The sequence below is a fragment of the Lonchura striata genome, chromosome 1A (assembly GCF_050655825.1).
Source record: "Lonchura striata isolate lonStrDom1 chromosome 1A, ASM5065582v1, whole genome shotgun sequence".
NCBI lineage: Eukaryota > Metazoa > Chordata > Aves > Passeriformes > Estrildidae > Lonchura > Lonchura striata.
In genome coordinates this window covers 36,329,315-36,343,480 of record NC_140741.1, presented here as the reverse complement: position 1 = coordinate 36,343,480, position 14,166 = coordinate 36,329,315, and the positions used below count along the sequence as shown (strand labels likewise).

General features: G+C 35.0%; 1 protein-coding gene and 1 long non-coding RNA gene across 3 annotated transcripts in view; one reads left to right on the top strand and one right to left on the bottom strand.

The window, feature by feature from the left end:
- Nucleotides 1-14,166, top strand: part of KCND2 (potassium voltage-gated channel subfamily D member 2) — a 261,088-nt gene that overhangs the window by 195,915 nt on the left and 51,007 nt on the right. The gene's annotated exons all lie outside the window — the stretch shown is intronic.
- Nucleotides 2,007-10,802, bottom strand: LOC146763442 (uncharacterized). The gene is made up of 3 exons (XR_014951868.1): nt 10,667-10,802; nt 2,352-2,389; nt 2,007-2,141 (listed from the first exon to the last, which is right to left on the bottom strand). It is a non-coding gene; the product is annotated as an uncharacterized LOC146763442 (long non-coding RNA).

The window sequence follows — 14,166 nt, the reverse complement described above, 5'->3', positions numbered from 1 at the left end:
ATGAAAAAGTCAGAACATCATGTCTGCCTATCCAACATTCTCTGGTTTTTTGTTCCAGCAATGTGTATTGAAATTTGATTCCATTCTGATATTGAACTTCAAAATGAAGGGAACTGTGAAAAACAGTGAAAACTGACAAGTGTGATGGAACTGGGGAGAACAGTTTACATAGCCACAAATTATAAGCAGAAAAGTAATTTAACCTATTTTCTCTGAGAAGTTGTCACTGTTTGCAATTTAGACTGTTCACCTACTACTTTCTATTAACTTTAAACTAAATAGTTTTCTAATTTAGCAGATTGCCTTGGAGCCTCCTACTGGCTTTCTAGTAAGCTTGATCTTTTATTAGCTGCAGTTTTTTGTGCTATTCATTATACATTAATTTAAATTTACATTTATAGATTTCAGAAGTACATTCATATTAGCATTCTTTTTTGCTAGCAAATGGCAGAATAATTAGCATAGAATATTTGATCTCATTAATAGAATTCATGTTTGGTCTTTTGAGGCAAAGCTCATAAAAAAAAGTAGTAAAAAAAACAGTAAAATATTACTCTCTGGATGGGTTTAAAACATTTTGTTTGGTGTATCCTTTTATGCTTCTTTATGGTCATTTTACCAGAAATGCATCCTTATCTACCCTTTCATGTTAATGGAATTTTTTTATTCTACCAGAATTGATAGTTTGAATGTAAAAGCAGTAACACTCCTTTTAGTGTTCTGAAGTTAAAACCCAGGAATTTTTCCTTACTAAGGTTATACCATCTTTCCTCCTGTAAAATTCTACTAAAGAAGCCAATTTCTTCAACAATTCCTAGAGGAACATACTGAGCCAAGTGACTTTTTATAAAACATACGCTGTCTCTGTCCTATGCAGGCAATGGCCATTCATTTGGAGATGAGCAGAATTTGCTCCTCATCAGTTCGTGTTTGAATCCAAGAGGGAAATGGACAGCATCCTCACAGCAGGTTAGAGAAGATAGACAAAGGAAATCCTCAGTATGGTTGCTGGAGCTGGGTTAAATGTAAGTGGTGAAGCACAGTGCTTTTTAGAGGCAATTCACCTGGTGAAGATGCTGGTGGATATAACCAGGGGGCACGAGGATGGTGTTGAGGCCATGTGCCAAAAGGCTGTGTAGTTACAGATGATGCTCCTGTCCCGAGGTGTGACTCGGGGACTGGAGTGAAATGACTGCCAGAATGTACTCGGCGAGTTCTGTGCAGGGCTAGTTCCCACTGGTGGGAGAAGCTGGGGTAAGCTGCAGGAGAGCTGAGGGACACTTACATGCCACATCCCAGCCACTTGGAATCAGGGACAGTAACCTCTGGCAGCAGAAGGGGAGCAGAGAGCCATAGGGGAAATAACATCAATTGCCAGAGCTCTTTCAGTAGCCCAGGACTGCCTATGGTATGACACATTAGTCTTGCTCCTGTATTTTCTGAGTGGTGGATTTTCAAAGAAAATCACATGTGAAAAAGAGTCCTTAAGTTTCCAATATAAGGAAATTATTTGGTTGGCATGATTTCCTATTGTCTGCATGAGGAACTGCCACGGCAGGTGGGCAGCTCCAAGAGACTGCAGAGCAAACTGATGGAGCTTGGAGCTGTTCCCTGGGCTCATTGAGCACAACGCTTCAGCCAGCCATGCTGATGGTCAGGAGCTCTAAGAGAAACCATGGATGCAGGGGCACCAGGGCTGTTTTCTGAAATGACTGAAGAAAGAACAAGAATTAAAAGTTCAAGACAGGCTTTGGTATTCTCAGCAACTCACTCTCTACTGTCTAGGGTGCTTAACTAAGTACGGATGGAGGAGAAATTAGTTCTCTCTTTATTCCTGACTGAAAAATAAAAGGATTTCAACTTTTGTTTGAGGAGGAAAGTCTGAATTTATTAAGCAAAATATCCTCATAAAGTCTTCTTCCATGGAGGAAACAGATTATTCTCCTGTTAGATCAGCCCATGCTGGTCTGAAAGAATCCATTTGTTGAGTTTGAAGAATAATACAGAAGGGTAGTCACTCTGGAAATTCAGATTCTTCAACCAAGGTGCTGTACAAACTGAATAAGGCACTTCTGTGTTCTGTGAGAGCTCACTGCTACAGCCTCGTATTAGACTTTCTGTTTTGACAGGTGCTGCGAAAGCTAAAACAGAGCTTCATGACTAAACCCTTTCAGATAAAATTCATTGTTAATACAGACTTCCAAACATTTTATATTTGCCGTTTGGTCTGAAACACGATGGCCCAAAGTAGAACAGCTGCTGCTAGCAGCCACATTTGACAATTCCCTTTCCCACCTCTGCCAGTAAAAAGAAAAATAGAATATAAAGCGAAAAAACACCCACCCTCTCACCTTAGAAAAAGTAATTGACAAAAAATATCCAACTTCACCTGAAACAGGAAAGAGACAGGTTGAATCACATCATTACATACTGGAAGTTTGTATTTTTTAAAAGAATTAATATTTTGATTTTTTTTTTTACTTTAACCTATGAGAAACCTTACCATTTCTTGGTCCTATAAATGTTCTGGGTTTCAATAATGACTGAAAGACTGCTCTGTACTGAAACTAAAAATTGTCAGCTGGGTAGTTGGTTAGCTAGATAGTCAGGCAGCTGTTCTGCTGTTAGGTTTTTTTCCACACTGCTGTAGAAAAAAGGTACCTTCAGGGCTTTAGTTCTAAGCTGTAGAGTAGAACAGCTTGGTGAATACCTGCTTGTATTTTCTGGATGGAAACTCTCCTCATACTGTGCCAAAAGGTGTGTTCCACTGTTAAATGTCAAATGGATAGGCATACCTCTGGATTTTCCATGGCTTTAAGTGAATTTTTATTTAAATTCTTTGCAACCAGGATAAGCAGACAATTGGAGATGGATTTTTACTTGTGTTTCACGCTCCCATTTAGTATAATTCTCTTTTGAGCCTCTTGTATTGGTCAACCCAGATGCATACTATAGAATAGATTAAAATAAGTGATTTTTCAGCTAAAATTATTTTACCAGCCATGAGTTAAATTTTGTGAGATACACTTTTTGCAACTGCTTTAAATGAATACATATTTTCTTCATGAGGAATTATGAACACTTAGCAGCAATATTTTTTCTAAGTAAAAATAAATTATTGCATTTTGGTGAACAGCAGGTTTTGTCCAAAATAAGAACAGCCTAGAAATATACACTAAATTAATTTAAATCTAGCCAAAAATACAAGTCAAAAATGTTGAGTGAAATTTCCAAGAATATTGGTTTTTTTTTCATTAGTTCTTAAAAATAATGTATTCCAAAATTAATGTTTTAACAGACCTATTATTTAAAAAATACAGATTTCAAAACCTTTTTATAACACAAACACATTAATTAAATACTTCTATAGAATTTTTCATGTTAATTTCTAATTATATATTACTTTCTTTTTCATCATATCCATTTTCCAAATATAATACCTCATTTTAATAAAAACCTATCTAGTTTTTATCCACCAGAAAAAAAATTTACCTATTTCTAATCATAACTTTAGTAGCTCTCCCTGAATATATATTTTCTTTCATTTTTAGCATGAATGACCATGAATATGTCTATCTGAGATTTTTCTACCTATTTATGGGGAAAACTATATATATATTACATATATTATATAACTATGAATACATGAAAATATATACTTTTTGTTGTACAGTAAAAATGCTTTTTAAATTCACTATACTGTATTTTTCTGTAGCATGTCATTGAACTGCAACTACTTTATTCCAAAATGTATTGTCAGCTGTTTAAAATATAAAAACACAAAAGGAATTATTTGTACTTTTGATGACATGAATGAGGCATCATAGTCAAAGTGAAAATTTCCACATAAAGAATCTATGTAAGCAACTGGATCTGTAAAGTCATTTACACACCAACCTTTATTCAGGATTGCATTCCAAATTATGTCTAGGAAATAGATAATTATTATGCCAATAAATTACTTCTTTCTTGAGAATGTGGTAGAAGCAGTACTGATACTACAGTATTTCATAAAAAAGCACATGCTTCATGGAGATATACTTCATATTTTTATATATCTTAAAAGAAATTGCTGCAAGTAACAAGAGAAAGTTTGTAGAGTCCCAATTTTTAAAATTATTACTGTTATTCAAATTTGACCAAGAGGTAGTTTTAATTTTGTACAAGAAAGGAGTCATACTGTTGTGTCTACCATGTCATCATTTTACATTGCTCAAAATGCATACCAGCATCTGTCACAGATTAGTTAAGTGTTGATGTGTCCAATACAACAATTCGAATATAATTCAAACTGTTCCAGGTCTTAGTAAATTTCATAACTCCAGTGACCAGAGAAGCCAACAGGAAACCACATTTAATCCAGTAGTTTGATTTTGTTTAGCAAGATGAATGGGTTATGTTGGTTGTGAACCTCCAAATGATCACTCAGAGTATTTTCTATAAGCTGAACAACATCATGCACTATTCATAAAGGGAAAGAGAGTTCAGAAAAAAAAATTGTACCATTCCCTTTAAAGTAGTGGAGGTCAAAATTTTCCTAAACAACTTCTCAAGAGTTTCTTATCTCTGCAATCTCCTGCCTGCCTTCAGTCAAAACATTTGTTAGCTTCCACTGGCAGATACCCAGAGGTAGGTGTGTGGTCTGAAAATCTGCTCAGTGGAGTTTCCAGCAACACAAACTGCCTGTTGTTTCCTTTCCCTGTAAGGGCTTGGAAAAAGACAGCTTGGATTGAAAAATTGGAGTAGAAGTGCCCGAGTGTACCCTGAGTAGAACGGGAGAATCAGAACATGTACAGAAGCGCCTCCCCTGCAGAGCCCTGGCCATGCTGAGAGGTGACCTTTCTCTTAGCATAAGATTGATGGAAAATGTGTTGTATTCTAACCAGAAATCCAAATTGAAGAGGTCATGATAAGGGAAGAAGGGGAGATATTCATCTGTTATAGTTCAATATATATTAGCTGGATAGTTTCTGTGCCAGGAGTACTCAGGGTAGCTCACATGTTTGTACTGGGTTCCTGGAAAAAGACTGATGTTAAATGACCTTAGCTGTATTTTAATCCCATAAATGGTTGTGCCTATTACATGCAACTTTCTCAGAAACAGCTTGCTTTCCTGAGCCTTGTTTGAGTAGGCATTTCTTTTCTTTTTTGTTTTTCCCTTTGTTTTTGTAGGTCTTTTTCATTCTGTTGCCATTATACTCAAATCTCTTGTTATAAGCATCTTTCTCTGATATATAATACATACTAAATTTCATCTCATATTCGCTACAATATATTACAACTCAAACAAATGTAATTTCTATTTAAATTACATGTGACATCTTCAACAGCAACATATTTTCCAATAAGTTTTTTTCAACCACATAAAATTAAAACTTTCCCATTCCAGTTCTTATTATGGGAATGCTTTCTGGTGACTTAAAAAATGTTAATTTCCTGCCAGATTCATGAAAGACCATAATTCAGATAAATTCCTCAAAATGACACTGGCACTTCTGTTCCAAGGGTATGTCAGTCAAACATACATTCTTTGATTAACATTATTATAATTAGAGATTAATATATACTTATTATTATTTATCTCAAGATATTATAGGAGCACCTGAAGCCAGGCTAGTATTCAATGAACTCTTGTACAAAATGGTAACAAACAGCAAACCTTGCCTCTAAAAGCTAAGGTTATAAATCAGAAGTGCATTTAAGTGTCTAAGAAGATTTCTCTCTTCAGAGAAGCGCTTAGACAAATAATTTTTCTATGTAAAAGTAGGTTCCTGTAAAGGAATTATTTCTGTATTAAATCTGTGAAATTATAAATGTTAGATAAAATCTTAATTTTTTTGCACAGTTGGAATAATTCCTTTATTATTTTACAGTGCTCCATGTCTCTGTAGAAGGTACAGGCATTTGAAAAAATTTAATGTAATGGGTTGGTGATATCATGTCTGCCATGTTGCTTATTCCTATGAAAATCCCTGATAATTCACATTGCAGACTAAAGTATACATCGCTTCACTTACATTAACCTATTCAGCTTTTTGGTGAATAGAATTGTAAAGGTATAGTTCTGAACCTTTTATTTTATATGCCACAAAGATTGTTTTTCTTACCAATTTATTGTCAATTGACATAGTGTTTTTATTTGTTTATGGTTTTTCCTGTAAGGTTCATCACTTGATAAAGTGTATTCCTTTCAGTGAAGATTTAATTATTTTGTATTAATTATTTCTTGGCATTATTCTACTGAAGAACTTCACTGCACATTTATATTTTTATGTGACTAAACATTCACATTTAATAGCTTTTGAAAGGCAAGTTCACAGCTACTCTAATTAATAACAATGATATAGTGGGGATTTTATAGCAAATTAACTGTCCAGCAACAAGGCTGAACAACAATAACATAAAAGTTATGGTATGTGCTTCATTTCAAAACTAACTTAGAGAGAAGAAATAGATTACAAATACAGAACATTAAATTATTCTTCCATAAATTAGGCTTGCTCCTCATTTACATATTTATATCAGAAGTATCTGTCTTAGTTAAAAATCACTCAAAGTATTAGTTAGAAGATGGAGAAAGAGGAGAGCACAGCAGTAGTGTTTGCTTACTTGTTTAAAAATACTAATAATATCATTTATGTCCTCTTTCTACCTTCATGGAAAATATGCCTATAAACACCCATTGTTCTCAATTTTCTCAGAAGAGCTTACAATCGTTTATAATCACATGGTAGCACTTCTGCAAACTAGAATTCCTACATTGACCAAAAAAATCAATACCACAGAATGAGCTTTTCTTGGTATTTTCTGGTGTGTTCAGAAAAATTTGACTTCTAAATACCAATCATTGAAGACTTACTTTTGTATTTTGTATTCAAAGCTTTTTAAAGTACAGACTACTGAGTTAAAATGCCCAAACCACCCTAATTCTTACTCACATGGAGGCAGAGACTGAGGCATGCTGAGAATACATATTCCTTCATCCTACTCTTTTCCGTCTTCTTGTGAGAGCAAATGGAAGTGATGACAAAGGTCCTGACTCACGGGAAAAAAAACAGGGAAATCCCAGGATAAATCCCAGTTGCTAGCAGTAAAGCAAGGAGAAGAGATCAGATATCCTAGGTGTTGTTCGGGCATTGCCTCTTGACACCTTCATCAGCAAGAGGGACTGAGCAGGGACATCCCAAGGGTGGGAGGAAATCAGAGCTTGAGGAAGCAATTGGTAAGCAGCTGGTAGATAGATGCAGACTGTGATGACTACTTCACACATCTTTTTATTTTCAAAAAGACTTGATCAAATATTTACTTTGATTTTTTTTGCTTTGCTTGCTCTAACAATGCAAAACTCTACTTTACATGATATACCAAACCATTTTGCTGTTCTAAATTGATGAAACTCCTCATTAAGTAATTTTATTATTATAGACTATTTTGCTGGTGCAACACTATGAGAAACACAACAGATTTAAGTCATAAAGCTTTCTTCATAATGTTTTTAACATCTTTTGTTCCTTGAGGGCACAAGGATAAGGTGTTGCATATGCATGCAGTTTTGTTGCCAGTAAAGATGAAATAAAATTAGTTAAAAACCTAGGGAATTCAGAATTTTTATGTAACACTTTCACTATTCAAAAAAAAAAATACTACAGTAGTATCATTTCTGTTCCTTTTTTTATTAATTGACTAACAGATTGTTCCATACAGTTTCTTTAAAAGATTTATTTTTCCAAAACTCATCTGAAGCAAAGACAGAGGGAATATGCTATAATTGTATGCTGGTCTGTAGTTTAAAAACAGTCTGTTGGCAAAAACCTGGTAGGATTAACACAACCCCCAAATTTGCAGAGACCTCACAAAATTGCTTTAATGTAAGAAGAGGTCATGGTGAACTAAGCAATATTTGTGACTCAGTAACTTGCTCCAGACAAACCAAGAAGCCCGTGAAAACATTCAGATGTTGAGCCCAGCACAGTAGATGTGTTTTTGACAAAGTCTGTTCTCCCCAGGGCCCGTCTGCAGTAGATGGAACAAGAATCTCCTTCCAAGGACTAACCTCAACTAGCCAAGATCCTATTCTCAGTCCTTTGGCTTCTGTCCCTCAGAAAGACAGGGATAAAACTATCTTCCACTGAGAACTGCCCTACAAGAAGTTACTTGTCCATTTAATATTTAGATAGGAATTTAGGAAGGGTCATTTGAGCAGAAAGAACATCTCTGCTCAGAATACATGACCAGAAAGCGCTTTGGTCCCTCAAAAACTTACCCATATTAATTTTAACTACTGAGTGTCCTTAGTGACTTCAGCTGTACTACATGTGTCATGTTAAGTCATGCAGTTGTCTGCACCTTGGCTGAAAGGAATAAGAATCCATGTTTGTTCTACTCACAGAATGGAGAAAAAGAAATATAAAATATTTTTTAAATAAAATTAAAGTGTCTTTGTTATAATTTCACATTATAGGTGGATCTTTCCTCCAGTTCTTTTTTCTGTCTTTCTCTCATTATCCTTTGAGGGTAGGCTAGCAGAAACAGACAGCACTAAGACATTTCAGTTAGAGCCTGGCAGGAAAGGTGCAGATGTTGTAGAGCATGGAACATGAGAACAGGTTGTGAGAGGAACTTACCATCAATGGTGCTGCCACCACTGAAATGCAAGAAGCAGTAACTTGTAACCAGGAGTAAGCAAAAGTTAGTGAAAAAACAGATGAGAAAAGAAAATGAGTGTTCTCTCCTACTGTGGTTTATGACATGGGCAGCACAGAGCTCAAAGGTCTTGATACATTGTAGGTCAGCTCTATGAAAATGTCATACTACTCATTTTGGTGAAATTCAGCATTTTTAATTTTTAAAATGCTTTTTACTTGCAAAAGGTTTTCATGGGAGTATCTGACAAACTTTTTTTTCCCAGCAGTTTCTTCTGTAAGCACATTTATCTGAAAAATTGATGTTTGAGTGAGCTAGTGAAGTTTTAGTTTTATTTTTCACTGGACAATAGTGGGTATATTTTTGCTTAAAAGAGTTGTGCATCTTAAGTGAATATTCTTTCCTAAGTTATATATTTGTGGGTTGTGTAATGAACTGTGAGAGATAAGTGCAATTTCAAGTGAAATATTATAGCTACATAAATTTTACACATACATATTTTAAAACGTCTAAGTATTCATTCATGAGTGTTAGTCAAGAAAATAAAATGTGTCCTCACCAAGATAAAATACATAGTTTAGGAAAGAATTAAGGACTTCTATAATAAAAATGTCCTGAACCCCACCTATGGAAAAATGTTTCAAGAATTAATTCTCAACAATAATTTGACCTTTAAGAGTATTTCTTCTTAAAAGAACATCATTGTGCTGAAAAAGCAAAAACCCAAACAGAATAAAAAACAGTGCAGTACACAGGGCCATTCTCAGATGAATACCTGGTGAAGAAATAGACGTGTTCAGAATTTTTCTGCACATCAAGGTTATCCATTTAACTGGTGTCTCTTTTACTACCTCAGACCATGCATTTTTCCACCGTAGAAGATTTCACACATGAATGGCAGTAACACATTCTGTAATTATCCTTCTTCCTATGTCTTTGTCACAATGTGTAATGCTGCAGTTTTTCACTATTTGAAACAGGGCAGGAATTTTAAATAGTTCAAATAAATTTTAACCATAACTGTTTTTTCACCAGAATTCTTAGATTGTATAGGAGTGTGTTTTAATTAAGGGACCTAGAAGAGGAGAATTCATTAATAATACTATTATTAATTATTGTTTTTAGAAGAAGGGTAAGTGACAAAATTAATTAGTTCAAAATTGGTCTGAATTCTTTCAAACTAAAGACTTTGGATTCAGGTGCACAGAGTGAATGCAAATCAATTTCAGTGATGACAGACAGACATTTAATAATCTTTCATAAAAGATATTTTCTACATGCCACTTAGAACTAGAACTGATACAGCAAATCAACGAAAATATAGTGCCAATTTTGTTACCTATAAAATGATGGTCTTTTCAAAAATATATGATGATACGAATACCACATCATTTAATTTTATCTTCCACACATTGTCATTTCTCTGTTATTTCTCTATAAAGCATGATCACCTTCTTGTGGAAATATTTTATAGCAGCTCAATGTTTCACAACAGCTGTTCAATGGAAGATCTTTTACTATCCATTTTTTGCAGACAGCATATTGGTGTTCCTGAGAAACTATTCTTGTGAGCAACATAAGGTCATTCAAAAACATAATTGAGAGAGGTGAGCAAGACCAGAACTGGTCTTCTGGACCAATTTCATGAGGGATAACTGCAAATCATGATCATTACGACATGAAACGACAGTTTCATGATCACTATTTCACTTATTCCCCCTTTTCAGAACTTTGCCAAACCCTGAAGTAACATATATCTGTAATTTATGTTTCCTATTGGGAGCACCAGTGACCCTCAGGGATGGCAGGGAAGGGTCCCCCAGACAGGGCCCATCCCCTACTGGGACTATGGTATTTAAACCAGGAGCAAGAGATTAGAGAAGTGTTCTCGGATCTGATGCATTGTCAGACTAGGACAAACTCTAACACTGGCATCATTTGAAGTATCTGCTGAGCTCTTTATCCTTTAACATCTTCCTGTTTCTTAGATCTACTAGAAAAGGCTATATGAAAGTGAGCTTACCAAACATGCCAGAAGTTAGGTTTCCAGAGCTTCAACATAACCTTCATCTGGAACAAGAGTGGCCCCTGGGCAATGCTCCTCCAGATTGCCAGTGACAGTTCCTTCTCTGATTAAAAACCTTCTATAATTCAGAGGCTGAGGATAAAAGACTTAGCAAACTCGGGGTTTTTTTTTCAGGTAGTTTCAGGCTGCTTTGTCTGGAAACAGAGAAAGAAAAGATAATTTTCACAAGGGAAGCACTATAAGCAGAGGAAGTAGATAAAACTGTCCCAGTAACAGAAGACCCTACCATTTAGCAAGAACCTGAGGATAACACTGTGCTGTGTGCCAAGATCATTCTTGTCTCAGCAAATTGAAAATGGCATAAAGGAATGTAACGATTTTCAGGACAGCTCCTCTCTATTGCTATAGCTCACTAAGGTAGCAGCTGCTAGAGGTTAACTTTGCACTGACAGCACCTCACTCTGGCCCTCTTCCCACCTCTGAAAGGAAGGAAGAAAGAAAATAACGACGTGCATAAAATTTGAAACAGGTCACAAAAATCAAAAGAAGGCAAATAGATCTTAAATTTGTCCTAAGCCATTCTTTTTAGATATCTGATGAGAATGAAGGAAAAAGAAATTAAAATTTATCTGCTAACTGAATCAGTTTAAAAAACACGTAGTAAGATAGATGGGCTTTGAGAGACTAAATTAAATAATACTTCAGCATAAGCACCATATGTCTCGTAGGCTTGGGGAGTTATAGAGAACCTGAGCACAAAAAATTACTTAAATTTTCACAAACTTATCAATATAGAAAATATTTGTCTTAAATATTATCATAAATACTAATGCTGTATAAGTATCAATATTTTTTAAGTATCAATGCAATGTGATTCCTGTTTCCTGAAATACATTAAATTATCCAATACTTTAGGTTCAGTATGGGGTAGAGGTAATGGTTTCTTTGTAACATTGGCAGCAGGTATTAATAACTGCCAACTCTTGCCCAGTTTTACAATGTTTGAGAAGTAATGTAGAAGATGCACATGTCTCTGGCTAGTACCCCACTTTATCCACTTTGCATATGACATTTTACCATAAGACTTCAGCAAAGAAGTACATGCTTGTACCTGTTCTGCAAATAGCAATAGAAAGCGAGGCTGTCAATCCAAGGTTCTTTAACAATTTATAAATTCACTTGAAAAGGAAATAAACCAAGAAAGTAACTCAAGCACAATAAGCCCTGCCCTTCTTCATTACCAAAATATTCCAAAGACTACTGCATTCTAAGGGAAGTGCCTTGATGCACCTCTTGGAGTTCAATAACAAAAATGATTTTCAGTTCTAGAGTGTCTTAAGCTTCAAAACTAAGCTGCATGAAAAACGAAGTGCACTTATGAACTAATGAAATATAAAATAGGGTGGGCAATTAAGAAGAAGAGAGCTTTAAAAAGCACTTACAGAGAATCCATATTCTTACTCCCATTTTTAACTCTGCGACCCATGTTAGCTTCAGCAAATGAGAAGTGCATGAGTCTGACAAGGGCACAATTTGTCATGCCATCTGAGCAACAGATTGGCTGATCTTGAGAGCTCTTTTTCCTTTGCATAAGCACTTATTAAAGAGGGAGCAAGGATTATTTCTGGAAACCTGTATGACAGCTATCAAGGAGAGTTTCAGCAGCCCTGTTTTGTGCAGGACGTAGTACAATAAACAATAATGGGCTCCCATCTTATTCAGGATGTCTCTTTCCTCTGCATTTTTTTTAAATAGGTGCTATTTTAATATGTGAAGAGTTTTATATCATAATTAGATGGTCATCCAGTAAGTCTGTAACAGTCTTGTGAAAGACAGTTTCAGTGTGAGCTTTCATTTCCTTTAAGTTTAGTCAAAAAAAAAGAGATGTTTTCCAAAATCTGCCAAATTTTTGCCTTTCAGCATTTTTCAAAACATGTATGTGCAGTAAGGAGTCCTTACTGATCTTTATTATGCCATGAACTCCATGAAAAGTGTGGAACTATGCCAGTATGAACCAGATGAATTGGCTTTTAATTTTATCAAGTAAATAGGAACCAGTTGACCTTTTCTGTGCTATAGTTCTATTAATATCTTTATTTATCTCAGCTTTCTCTGTAGCTTTTAATTGCAATTGCACTGTGTTTTACAGGCCACTTTACTTTCCTCCATAATTTACAGTGTAACTGAACAATTAAATGAACTCCAGAGATTCTCTGTACTTCATTTGGAGCACATTCCTTTTTTTAGTGAAGAGATACTGGAATGCATTGTTCATATCTCACAAAGAAGTTATTTTTAAGAAATATTTTTCCAGAAAATGTGGTTACTTTATAATGCTTTAAGTGTTTATGAGTCCAGTTTATTTTGCTGGAAGTAAGACTTGTTCTAAAACATTACAGATAAGTTAAGAAATAAAAAATACCTTGTGCCTTGACCAATGGATTACTTTTTTCCTTGGAAATGCTAATGCACATATATATTTGCCATGGCAACCAGACCATTTTAAACTTCACATACAGGCCTTTCTTCCCTTTTTTTCTGAATCTTTGAAAATATAATGAACCAGTAGACTTACAGATGCTGAAGTTTTGTAATGAAGGGCTTCTAAAAATTATTCCTGCAGTTTAAAACTGTCACAACCTGAAATTTCTCAAGAAAGAACAGTGTCTGGAAGCAATTAGTCTGAAACCATTCATTGGTCCCAGATTTCAAATGAGAAATCCTGGATGCAGTAGAAAGTCAAGATTTATATGCTTATTTTATCTCTGCTTATAATGGCACCAGTCTTGTGCATGTATAACTGTTGATGAGCAGGCAGGGAGCTGGTGTCACACTGTCCATTTAAATAGTGTGTGCTAGTTTTCATTCCATGTGAAGCAGATTGTCTAAAATGTCCTTTAGATGCTCATGACCAAAACTTTGGTGAGTTCTTTCAATTGTATAAGTTTTTAAAAAAATAGTACAATACAAAATGCGTCCCATTGCCTTTAATGATACCTGTATCTCTCAGGAAAAATTGGGATTTCTCCCTGTCATACAGAAATATTGAGAAGCTTTATTTCTGGGTACATGAAACAAATCATCAGTCCACATACTTTAAACAGGATTTATGTGTGTATCTTGTAATGAGAGCGCGATCATTAATGTCCTATTGTGGTTTAAAAGTCTACAAATACCTGAAGCTGTGGATGATTTTTCTGCTGAAGACAGTGCTCCCGAGATTATACTCAGACAAATATATATGTGAAAAATCTTTTTTTTTTTTTTTTTTTTTTTTTGTAGAGAGTGTATTCCTCTGTTCTATACCAAAGATGACAGACAATAAAAGCAATTATAATATGTTACTTCAAGTATTTACTCACATAAGTTCAAAAATACTTTGCAAAATGGTGAAACCTTTTAACTCCTACTACCTTTCTACTCCACTTGTGCATATCTTCTTCTATTTGATGCAGCTCACCCCATCTCTTACTAGTTTATCAGGATTTTTTTTTTCT